The sequence below is a fragment of the Triturus cristatus genome, chromosome 4_1 (genome assembly GCF_964204655.1).
Source record: "Triturus cristatus chromosome 4_1, aTriCri1.1, whole genome shotgun sequence".
Lineage (NCBI taxonomy): Eukaryota > Metazoa > Chordata > Amphibia > Caudata > Salamandridae > Triturus > Triturus cristatus.
The window spans coordinates 121,645,196-121,657,303 of NC_140585.1; the positions used below are offsets into that span (position 1 = coordinate 121,645,196).

Genomic DNA, 12,108 nt, shown 5'->3' on the forward strand with positions numbered 1-12,108 from the left:
TCGTGGGTTCGAGCCCCACGTTGGGCGAAAACGAGTATTTTTTGCTGGATGATTGCATTGGCTCTCATAATATGGTGATTAATCTTGCATTAGACATGCACTAACTCCTAAAAATTGTATCTCCCTTGGTTACTCATTCATGAGAAATGTATCTCCAAGATTAGGTAGGGCCTGAGTCTAGGTTAACATACAGTGATATCACTCCTATTCAAGTACTAAACATGCCAACCTGAAGTGTAAAACATCCCCTAGGTGTAGTTAAGGCATCAGTTAGGAGTGAACTGAACACTCATGTTATGGGCAATTAGACTTAAAATAAAGTGTGGACAGCAGTAACGTTACTTTTGAAATGTGATGCTGAGTGAGCACACAGGGGAATTAGCTCAAGTGGTAGAGCGCTCGCTTAGCATGCGAGAGGTAGCGGGATCGATGCCCGCATTCTCCATTCTAAAATTTGCATACATTTTACTTTTTAACTTGTAATTGCCATGGTTGTTGCAGAGTAAGAACAGAAAAGTCACAGATGGCTTTCAATTTTGGTGTCATTATAACAACTAAAGTGGTTTAATCAAAAGTGTTTAGGTATTCTATAGCACGTGAGAGGAATTTGATTTCTTATGCAATCTCAAAATGAAAATTTCACACCTTCCATTTTCATTTCGTCTTATTTTACTTGACATTCTTTCCTCTGAAGGATGTATAAAAGTGAAGTTCCTTGCAAAACAAGAGCAGAGGAATATCCAGAAACAGTTTTCCTTAATAAAAAATGATGAGTCTGCATACCATATTTAAGTGGGAGCTCGGCTAGCTCAGTCGGTAGAGCATGAGACTCTTAATCTCAGGGTCGTGGGTTCGAGCCCCACGTTGGGCGAAAACGAGTATTTTTTGCTGGATGATTGCATTGGCTCTCATAATATGGTGATTAATCTTGCATTAGACATGCACTAACTCCTAAAAATTGTATCTCCCTTGGTTACTCATTCATGAGAAATGTATCTCCAAGATTAGGTAGGGCCTGAGTCTAGGTTAACATACAGTGATATCACTCCTATTCAAGTACTAAACATGCCAACCTGAAGTGTAAAACATCCCCTAGGTGTAGTTAAGGCATCAGTTAGGAGTGAACTGAACACTCATGTTATGGGCAATTAGACTTAAAATAAAGTGTGGACAGCAGTAACGTTACTTTTGAAATGTGATGCTGAGTGAGCACACAGGGGAATTAGCTCAAATGGTAGAGCGCTCGCTTAGCATGCGAGAGGTAGCGGGATCGATGCCCGCATTCTCCATTCTAAAATTTGCATACATTTTACTTTTTAATTTGTAATTGCCATGGTTGTTGCAGAGTAAGAACAGAAAAGTCACAGATGGCTTTCAATTTTGGTGTCATTATAACAACTAAAGTGGTTTAATCAAAAGTGTTTAGGTATTCTATAGCACGTGAGAGGAATTTGATTTCTTATGCAATCTCAAAATGAAAATTTCACACCTTCCATTTTCATTTCGTCTTATTTTACTTGACATTCTTTCCTCTGAAGGATGTATAAAAGTGAAGTTCCTTGCAAAACAAGAGCAGAGGAATATCCAGAAACGGTTTTCCTTAATAAAAAATGATGAGTCTGCATACCATATTTAAGTGGGATCCTGGCTAGCTCAGTCGGTAGAGCATGAGACTCTTAATCTTCGGGTCGTGGGTTCGAGCCCCACGTTGGGCGAAAACGAGTATTTTTTGCTGGATGATTGCATTGGCTCTCATAATATGGTGATTAATCTTGCATTAGACATGCACTAACTCCTAAAAATTGTATCTCCCTTGGTTACTCATTCATGAGAAATGTATCTCCAAGATTAGGTAGGGCCTGAGTCTAGGTTAACATACAGTGATATCACTCCTATTCAAGTACTAAACATGCCAACCTGAAGTGTAAAACATCCCCTAGGTGTAGTTAAGGCATCATTTAGGAGTGAACTGAACACTCATGTTATGGGCAATTAGACTTAAAATAAAGTGTGGACAGCAGTAACGTTACTTTTGAAATGTGATGCTGAGTGAGCACACAGGGGAATTAGCTCAAATGGTATAGCGCTCGCTTAGCATGCGAGAGGTAGCGGGATCGTGCCCGCATTCTCCATTCTAAAATTTGCATACATTTTACTTTTTAACTTGTAATTGCCATGGTTGTTGCAGAGTAAGAACAGAAAAGTCACAGATGGCTTTCAAATTTGGTGTCATTATAACAACTAAAGTGGTTTAATCAAAAGTGTTTAGGTATTCTATAGCACGTGAGAGGAATTTGATTTCTTATGCAATCTCAAAATGAAAATTTCACACCTTCCATTTTCATTTCGTCTTATTTTACTTGACATTCTTTCCTCTGAAGGATGTATAAAAGTGAAGTTCCTTGCAAAACAAGAGCAGAGGAATATCCAGAAACAGTTTTCCTTCATAAAAAATGATGAGTCTGCATACCATATTTAAGTGGGAGCCCGGCTAGCTCAGTCGGTAGAGCATGAGACTCTTAATCTCAGGGTCGTGGGTTCGAGCCCCACGTTGGGCGAAAACGAGTATTTTTTGCTGGATGATAGCATTGGCTCTCATAATATGGTGATTAATCTTGCATTAGACATGCACTAACTCCTAAAAATTGTATCTCCCTTGGTTACTCATTCATGAGAAATGTATCTCCAAGATTAGGTAGGGCCTGAGTGTAGGTTAACATACAGTGATATCACTCCTATTCAAGTACTAAACATGCCAACCTGAAGTGTAAAACATCCCCTAGGTGTAGTTAAGGCATCATTTAGGAGTGAACTAAACACTCATGTTATGGGCAATTAGACTTAAAATAAAGTGTGGACAGCAGTAACGTTACTTTTGAAATGTGATGCTGAGTGAGCACACAGGGGAATTAGCTCAAATGGTAGAGCGCTCGCTTAGCATGCGAGAGGTAGTGGGATCGTGCCCGCATTCTCCATTCTAAAATTTGCATACATTTTACTTTTTAACTTGTAATTGCCATGGTTGTTGCAGAGTAAGAACAGAAAAGTCACAGATGGCTTTCAAATTTGGTGTCATTATAACAACTAAAGTGGTTTAATCAAAAGTGTTTAGGTATTCTATAGCACGTGAGAGGAATTTGATTTCTTATGCAATCTCAAAATGAAAATTTCACACCTTCCATTTTCATTTCGTCTTATTTTACTTGACATTCTTTCCTCTGAAGGATGTATAAAAGTGAAGTTCCTTGCAAAACAAGAGCAGAGGAATATCCCGAAACAGTTTTCCTTAATAAAAAATGATGAGTCTGCATACCATATTTAAGTGGGAGCTCGGCTAGCTCAGTCGGTAGAGCATGAGACTCTTAATCTCAGGGTCGTGGGTTCGAGCCCCACGTTGGGCGAAAACGAGTATTTTTTGCTGGATGATTGCATTGGCTCTCATAATATGGTGATTAATCTTGCATTAGACATGCACTAACTCCTAAAAATTGTATCTCCCTTGGTTACTCATTCATGAGAAATGTATCTCCAAGATTAGGTAGGGCCTGAGTCTAGGTTAACATACAGTGATATCACTCCTATTCAAGTACTAAACATGCCAACCTGAAGTGTAAAACATCCCCTAGGTGTAGTTAAGGCATCAGTTAGGAGTGAACTGAACACTCATGTTATGGGCAATTAGACTTAAAATAAAGTGTGGACAGCAGTAACGTTACTTTTGAAATGTGATGCTTAGTGAGCACACAGGGGAATTATCTCAAATGGTAGAGCGCTCGCTTAGCATGCGAGAGGTAGCGGGATCGATGCCCGCATTCTCCATTCTAAAATTTGCATGCATTTTACTTTTTAACTTGTAATTGCCATGGTTGTTGCAGAGTAAGAACAGAAAAGTCACAGATGGCTTTCAAATTTGGTGTCATTATAACAACTAAAGTGGTTTAATCAAAAGTGTTTAGGTATTCTATAGCACGTGAGAGGAATTTGATTTCTTATGCAATCTCAAAATGAAAATTTCACACCTTCCATTTTCATTTCGTCTTATTTTACTTGACATTCTTTCCTCTGAAGGATGTATAAAAGTGAAGTTCCTTGCAAAACAAGAGCAGAGGAATATCCAGAAACAGTTTTCCTTAATAAAAAATGATGAGTCTGCATACCATATTTAAGTGGGAGCCCGGCTAGCTCAGTCGGTAGAGCATGAGACTCTTAATCTCAGGGTCGTGGGTTCGAGCCCCACGTTGGGCGAAAACGAGTATTTTTTGCTGGATGATAGCATTGGCTCTCATAATATGGTGATTAATCTTGCATTAGACATGCACTAACTCCTAAAAATTGTATCTCCCTTGGTTACTCATTCATGAGAAATGTATCTCCAAGATTAGGTAGGGCCTGAGTCTAGGTTAACATACAGTGATATCACTCCTATTCAAGTACTAAACATGCCAACCTGAAGTGTAAAACATCCCCTAGGTGTAGTTAAGGCATCAGTTAGGAGTGAACTGAACACTCATGTTATGGGCAATTAGACTTAAAATAAAGTGTGGACAGCAGTAACGTTACTTTTGAAATGTGATGCTGAGTGAGCACACAGGGGAATTAGCTCAAGTGGTAGAGCGCTCGCTTAGCATGCGAGAGGTAGCGGGATCGATGCCCGCATTCTCCATTCTAAAATTTGCATACATTTTACTTTTTAACTTGTAATTGCCATGGTTGTTGCAGAGTAAGAACAGAAAAGTCACAGATGGCTTTCAATTTTGGTGTCATTATAACAACTAAAGTGGTTTAATCAAAAGTGTTTAGGTATTCTATAGCACGTGAGAGGAATTTGATTTCTTATGCAATCTCAAAATGAAAATTTCACACCTTCCATTTTCATTTCGTCTTATTTTACTTGACATTCTTTCCTCTGAAGGATGTATAAAAGTGAAGTTCCTTGCAAAACAAGAGCAGAGGAATATCCAGAAACAGTTTTCCTTAATAAAAAATGATGAGTCTGCATACCATATTTAAGTGGGAGCTCGGCTAGCTCAGTCGGTAGAGCATGAGACTCTTAATCTCAGGGTCGTGGGTTCGAGCCCCACGTTGGGCGAAAACGAGTATTTTTTGCTGGATGATTGCATTGGCTCTCATAATATGGTGATTAATCTTGCATTAGACATGCACTAACTCCTAAAAATTGTATCTCCCTTGGTTACTCATTCATGAGAAATGTATCTCCAAGATTAGGTAGGGCCTGAGTCTAGGTTAACATACAGTGATATCACTCCTATTCAAGTACTAAACATGCCAACCTGAAGTGTAAAACATCCCCTAGGTGTAGTTAAGGCATCAGTTAGGAGTGAACTGAACACTCATGTTATGGGCAATTAGACTTAAAATAAAGTGTGGACAGCAGTAACGTTACTTTTGAAATGTGATGCTGAGTGAGCACACAGGGGAATTAGCTCAAATGGTAGAGCGCTCGCTTAGCATGCGAGAGGTAGCGGGATCGATGCCCGCATTCTCCATTCTAAAATTTGCATACATTTTACTTTTTAATTTGTAATTGCCATGGTTGTTGCAGAGTAAGAACAGAAAAGTCACAGATGGCTTTCAATTTTGGTGTCATTATAACAACTAAAGTGGTTTAATCAAAAGTGTTTAGGTATTCTATAGCACGTGAGAGGAATTTGATTTCTTATGCAATCTCAAAATGAAAATTTCACACCTTCCATTTTCATTTCGTCTTATTTTACTTGACATTCTTTCCTCTGAAGGATGTATAAAAGTGAAGTTCCTTGCAAAACAAGAGCAGAGGAATATCCAGAAACGGTTTTCCTTAATAAAAAATGATGAGTCTGCATACCATATTTAAGTGGGATCCTGGCTAGCTCAGTCGGTAGAGCATGAGACTCTTAATCTTCGGGTCGTGGGTTCGAGCCCCACGTTGGGCGAAAACGAGTATTTTTTGCTGGATGATTGCATTGGCTCTCATAATATGGTGATTAATCTTGCATTAGACATGCACTGACTCCTAAAAATTGTATCTCCCTTGGTTACTCATTCATGAGAAATGTATCTCCAAGATTAGGTAGGGCCTGAGTCTAGGTTAACATACAGTGATATCACTCCTATTCAAGTACTAAACATGCCAACCTGAAGTGTAAAACATCCCCTAGGTGTAGTTAAGGCATCATTTAGGAGTGAACTGAACACTCATGTTATGGGCAATTAGACTTAAAATAAAGTGTGGACAGCAGTAACGTTACTTTTGAAATGTGATGCTGAGTGAGCACACAGGGGAATTAGCTCAAATGGTAGAGCGCTCGCTTAGCATGCGAGAGGTAGCGGGATCGTGCCCGCATTCTCCATTCTAAAATTTGCATACATTTTACTTTTTAACTTGTAATTGCCATGGTTGTTGCAGAGTAAGAACAGAAAAGTCACAGATGGCTTTCAAATTTGGTGTCATTATAACAACTAAAGTGGTTTAATCAAAAGTGTTTAGGTATTCTATAGCACGTGAGAGGAATTTGATTTCTTATGCAATCTCAAAATGAAAATTTCACACCTTCCATTTTCATTTCGTCTTATTTTACTTGACATTCTTTCCTCTGAAGGATGTATAAAAGTGAAGTTCCTTGCAAAACAAGAGCAGAGGAATATCCAGAAACAGTTTTCCTTCATAAAAAATGATGAGTCTGCATACCATATTTAAGTGGGAGCCCGGCTAGCTCAGTCGGTAGAGCATGAGACTCTTAATCTCAGGGTCGTGGGTTCGAGCCCCACGTTGGGCGAAAACGAGTATTTTTTGCTGGATGATAGCATTGGCTCTCATAATATGGTGATTAATCTTGCATTAGACATGCACTAACTCCTAAAAATTGTATCTCCCTTGGTTACTCATTCATGAGAAATGTATCTCCAAGATTAGGTAGGGCCTGAGTCTAGGTTAACATACAGTGATATCACTCCTATTCAAGTACTAAACATGCCAACCTGAAGTGTAAAACATCCCCTAGGTGTAGTTAAGGCATCATTTAGGAGTGAACTAAACACTCATGTTATGGGCAATTAGACTTAAAATAAAGTGTGGACAGCAGTAACGTTACTTTTGAAATGTGATGCTGAGTGAGCACACAGGGGAATTAGCTCAAATGGTAGAGCGCTCGCTTAGCATGCGAGAGGTAGTGGGATCGTGCCCGCATTCTCCATTCTAAAATTTGCATACATTTTACTTTTTAACTTGTAATTGCCATGGTTGTTGCAGAGTAAGAACAGAAAAGTCACAGATGGCTTTCAAATTTGGTGTCATTATAACAACTAAAGTGGTTTAATCAAAAGTGTTTAGGTATTCTATAGCACGTGAGAGGAATTTGATTTCTTATGCAATCTCAAAATGAAAATTTCACACCTTCCATTTTCATTTTGTCTTATTTTACTTGACATTCTTTCCTCTGAAGGATGTATAAAAGTGAAGTTCCTTGCAAAACAAGAGCAGAGGAATATCCCGAAACAGTTTTCCTTAATAAAAAATGATGAGTCTGCATACCATATTTAAGTGGGAGCTCGGCTAGCTCAGTCGGTAGAGCATGAGACTCTTAATCTCAGGGTCGTGGGTTCGAGCCCCACGTTGGGCGAAAACGAGTATTTTTTGCTGGATGATTGCATTGGCTCTCATAATATGGTGATTAATCTTGCATTAGACATGCACTAACTCCTAAAAATTGTATCTCCCTTGGTTACTCATTCATGAGAAATGTATCTCCAAGATTAGGTAGGGCCTGAGTCTAGGTTAACATACAGTGATATCACTCCTATTCAAGTACTAAACATGCCAACCTGAAGTGTAAAACATCCCCTAGGTGTAGTTAAGGCATCAGTTAGGAGTGAACTGAACACTCATGTTATGGGCAATTAGACTTAAAATAAAGTGTGGACAGCAGTAACGTTACTTTTGAAATGTGATGCTGAGTGAGCACACAGGGGAATTATCTCAAATGGTAGAGCGCTCGCTTAGCATGCGAGAGGTAGCGGGATCGATGCCCGCATTCTCCATTCTAAAATTTGCATGCATTTTACTTTTTAACTTGTAATTGCCATGGTTGTTGCAGAGTAAGAACAGAAAAGTCACAGATGGCTTTCAAATTTGGTGTCATTATAACAACTAAAGTGGTTTAATCAAAAGTGTTTAGGTATTCTATAGCACGTGAGAGGAATTTGATTTCTTATGCAATCTCAAAATGAAAATTTCACACCTTCCATTTTCATTTCGTCTTATTTTACTTGACATTCTTTCCTCTGAAGGATGTATAAAAGTGAAGTTCCTTGCAAAACAAGAGCAGAGGAATATCCAGAAACAGTTTTCCTTAATAAAAAATGATGAGTCTGCATACCATATTTAAGTGGGAGCCCGGCTAGCTCAGTCGGTAGAGCATGAGACTCTTAATCTCAGGGTCGTGGGTTCGAGCCCCACGTTGGGCGAAAACGAGTATTTTTTGCTGGATGATAGCATTGGCTCTCATAATATGGTGATTAATCTTGCATTAGACATGCACTAACTCCTAAAAATTGTATCTCCCTTGGTTACTCATTCATGAGAAATGTATCTCCAAGATTAGGTAGGGCCTGAGTCTAGGTTAACATACAGTGATATCACTCCTATTCAAGTACTAAACATGCCAACCTGAAGTGTAAAACATCCCCTAGGTGTAGTTAAGGCATCAGTTAGGAGTGAACTGAACACTCATGTTATGGGCAATTAGACTTAAAATAAAGTGTGGACAGCAGTAAAGTTACTTTTGAAATGTGATGCTGAGTGAGCACACAGGGGAATTAGCTCAAATGGTAGAGCGCTCGCTTAGCATGCGAGAGGTAGCGGGATCGATACCCGCATTCTCCATTCTAAAATTTGCATGCATTTTACTTTTTAACTTGTAATTGCCATGGTTGTTGCAGAGTAAGAACAGAAAAGTCACAGATGGCTTTCAATTTTGGTGTCATTATAACAACTAAAGTGGTTTAATCAAAAGTGTTTAGGTATTCTATAGCACGTGAGAGGAATTTGATTTCTTATGCAATCTCAAAATGAAAATTTCACACCTTCCATTTTCATTTCGTCTTATTTTACTTGACATTCTTTCCTCTGAAGGATGTATAAAAGTGAAGTTCCTTGCAAAACAAGAGCAGAGGAATATCCAGAAACAGTTTTCCTTAATAAAAAATGATGAGTCTGCATACCATATTTAAGTGGGAGCCTGGCTAGCTCAGTCGGTAGAGCATGAGACTCTTAATCTCAGGGTCGTGGGTTCGAGCCCCACGTTGGGCGAAAACGAGTATTTTTTGCTGGATGATAGCATTGGCTCTCATAATATGGTGATTAATCTTGCATTAGACATGCACTAACTCCTAAAAATTGTATCTCCCTTGGTTACTCATTCATGAGAAATGTATCTCCAAGATTAGGTAGGGCCTGAGTCTAGGTTAACATACAGTGATATCACTCCTATTCAAGTACTAAACATGCCAACCTGAAGTGTAAAACATCCCCTAGGTGTAGTTAAGGCATCAGTTAGGAGTGAACTGAACACTCATGTTATGGGCAATTAGACTTAAAATAAAGTGTGGACAGCAGTAAAGTTACTTTTGAAATGTGATGCTGAGTGAGCACACAGGGGAATTAGCTCAAATGGTAGAGCGCTCGCTTAGCATGCGAGAGGTAGCGGGATCGATACCCGCATTCTCCATTCTAAAATTTGCATGCATTTTACTTTTTAACTTGTAATTGCCATGGTTGTTGCAGAGTAAGAACAGAAAAGTCACAGATGGCTTTCAATTTTGGTGTCATTATAACAACTAAAGTGGTTTAATCAAAAGTGTTTAGGTATTCTATAGCACGTGAGAGGAATTTGATTTCTTATGCAATCTCAAAATGAAAATTTCACACCTTCCATTTTCATTTCGTCTTATTTTACTTGACATTCTTTCCTCTGAAGGATGTATAAAAGTGAAGTTCCTTGCAAAACAAGAGCAGAGGAATATCCAGAAACAGTTTTCCTTAATAAAAAATGATGAGTCTGCATACCATATTTAAGTGGGAGCCTGGCTAGCTCAGTCGGTAGAGCATGAGACTCTTAATCTCAGGGTCGTGGGTTCGAGCCCCACGTTGGGCGAAAACGAGTATTTTTTGCTGGATGATAGCATTGGCTCTCATAATATGGTGATTAATCTTGCATTAGACATGCACTAACTCCTAAAAATTGTATCTCCCTTGGTTACTCATTCATGAGAAATGTATCTCCAAGATTAGGTAGGGCCTGAGTCTAGGTTAACATACAGTGATATCACTCCTATTCAAGTACTAAATATGCCAACCTGAAGTGTAAAACATCCCCTAGGTGTAGTTAAGGCATCATTTAGGAGTGAACTGAACACTCATGTTATGGGCAATTAGACTTAAAATAAAGTGTGGACAGCAGTAACGTTACTTTTGAAATGTGATGCTGAGTGAGCACACAGGGGAATTAGCTCAAATGGTAGAGCGCTCGCTTAGCATGCGAGAGGTAGCGGGATCGTGCCCGCATTCTCCATTCTAAAATTTGCATACATTTTACTTTTTAACTTGTAATTGCCATGGTTGTTGCAGAGTAAGAACAGAAAAGTCACAGATGGCTTTCAAATTTGGTGTCATTATAACAACTAAAGTGGTTTAATCAAAAGTGTTTAGGTATTCTATAGCACGTGAGAGGAATTTGATTTCTTATGCAATCTCAAAATGAAAATTTCACACCTTCCATTTTCATTTCGTCTTATTTTACTTGACATTCTTTCCTCTGAAGGATGTATAAAAGTGAAGTTCCTTGCAAAACAAGAGCAGAGGAATATCCAGAAACAGTTTTCCTTAATAAAAAATGATGAGTCTGCATACCATATTTAAGTGGGATCCCGGCTAGCTCAGTCGGTAGAGCATGAGACTCTTAATCTTCGGGTCGTGGGTTCGAGCCCCACGTTGGGCGAAAACAAGTATTTTTTGCTGGATGATAGCATTGGCTCTCATAATATGGTGATTAATCTTGCATTAGACATGCACTAACTCCTAAAAATTGTATCTCCCTTGGTTACTCATTCATGAGAAATGTATCTCCAAGATTAGGTAGGGCCTGAGTCTAGGTTAACATACAGTGATATCACTCCTATTCAAGTACTAAACATGCCAACCTGAAGTGTAAAACATCCCCTAGGTGTAGTTAAGGCATCATTTAGGAGTGAACTGAACACTCATGTTATGGGCAATTAGACTTAAAATAAAGTGTGGACAGCAGTAACGTTACTTTTGAAATGTGATGCTGAGTGAGCACACAGGGGAATTAGCTCAAATGGTAGAGCGCTCGCTTAGCATGCGAGAGGTAGCGGGATCGTGGCCGCATTCTCCATTCTAAAATTTGCATACATTTTACTTTTTAACTTGTAATTGCCATGGTTGTTGCAGAGTAAGAACAGAAAAGTCACAGATGGCTTTCAAATTTGGTGTCATTATAACAACTAAAGTGGTTTAATCAAAAGTGTTTAGGTATTCTATAGCACGTGAGAGGAATTTGATTTCTTATGCAATCTCAAAATGAAAATTTCACACCTTCCATTTTCATTTCGTCTTATTTTACTTGACATTCTTTCCTCTGAACGATGTATAAAAGTGAAGTTCCTTGCAAAACAAGAGCAGAGGAATATCCAGAAACAGTTTTCCTTAATAAAAAATGATGAGTCTGCATACCATATTTAAGTGGGAGCCCGGCTAGCTCAGTCGGTAGAGCATGAGACTCTTAATCTCAGGGTCGTGGGTTCGAGCCCCACGTTGGGCGAAAACGAGTATTTTTTGCTGGATGATTGCATTGGCTCTCATAATATGGTGATTAATCTTGCATTAGACATGCACTAACTCCTAAAAATTGTATCTCCCTTGGTTACTCATTCATGAGAAATGTATCTCCAAGATTAGGTAGGGCCTGAGTCTAGGTTAACATACAGTGATATCACTCCTATTCAAGTACTAAACATGCCAACCTGAAGTGTAAAACATCCCCTAGGTGTAGTTAAGGCATCAGTTAGGAGTGAACTGAACACTCATGTTAT

At 38.9% G+C, this 12,108-nt stretch overlaps 4 non-coding genes across 4 annotated transcripts; all 4 read left to right on the forward strand.

Moving 5' to 3' along the window:
- The first annotated feature begins 372 nt into the window (after positions 1-372).
- Positions 373-445, forward strand: TRNAA-AGC (transfer RNA alanine (anticodon AGC)). The gene has a single exon. It is a non-coding gene; the product is annotated as a tRNA-Ala (tRNA).
- Positions 446-4,590: 4,145 nt separating this feature from the next.
- TRNAA-AGC (transfer RNA alanine (anticodon AGC)) lies at positions 4,591-4,663 on the forward strand. Its single transcript has one exon. It is a non-coding gene; the product is annotated as a tRNA-Ala (tRNA).
- Positions 4,664-8,808: 4,145 nt separating this feature from the next.
- TRNAA-AGC (transfer RNA alanine (anticodon AGC)) lies at positions 8,809-8,881 on the forward strand. The gene has a single exon. It is a non-coding gene; the product is annotated as a tRNA-Ala (tRNA).
- Positions 8,882-9,652: 771 nt separating this feature from the next.
- On the forward strand, positions 9,653-9,725 carry TRNAA-AGC (transfer RNA alanine (anticodon AGC)). The gene has a single exon. It is a non-coding gene; the product is annotated as a tRNA-Ala (tRNA).
- The last annotated feature ends 2,383 nt before the right edge of the window (positions 9,726-12,108 follow it).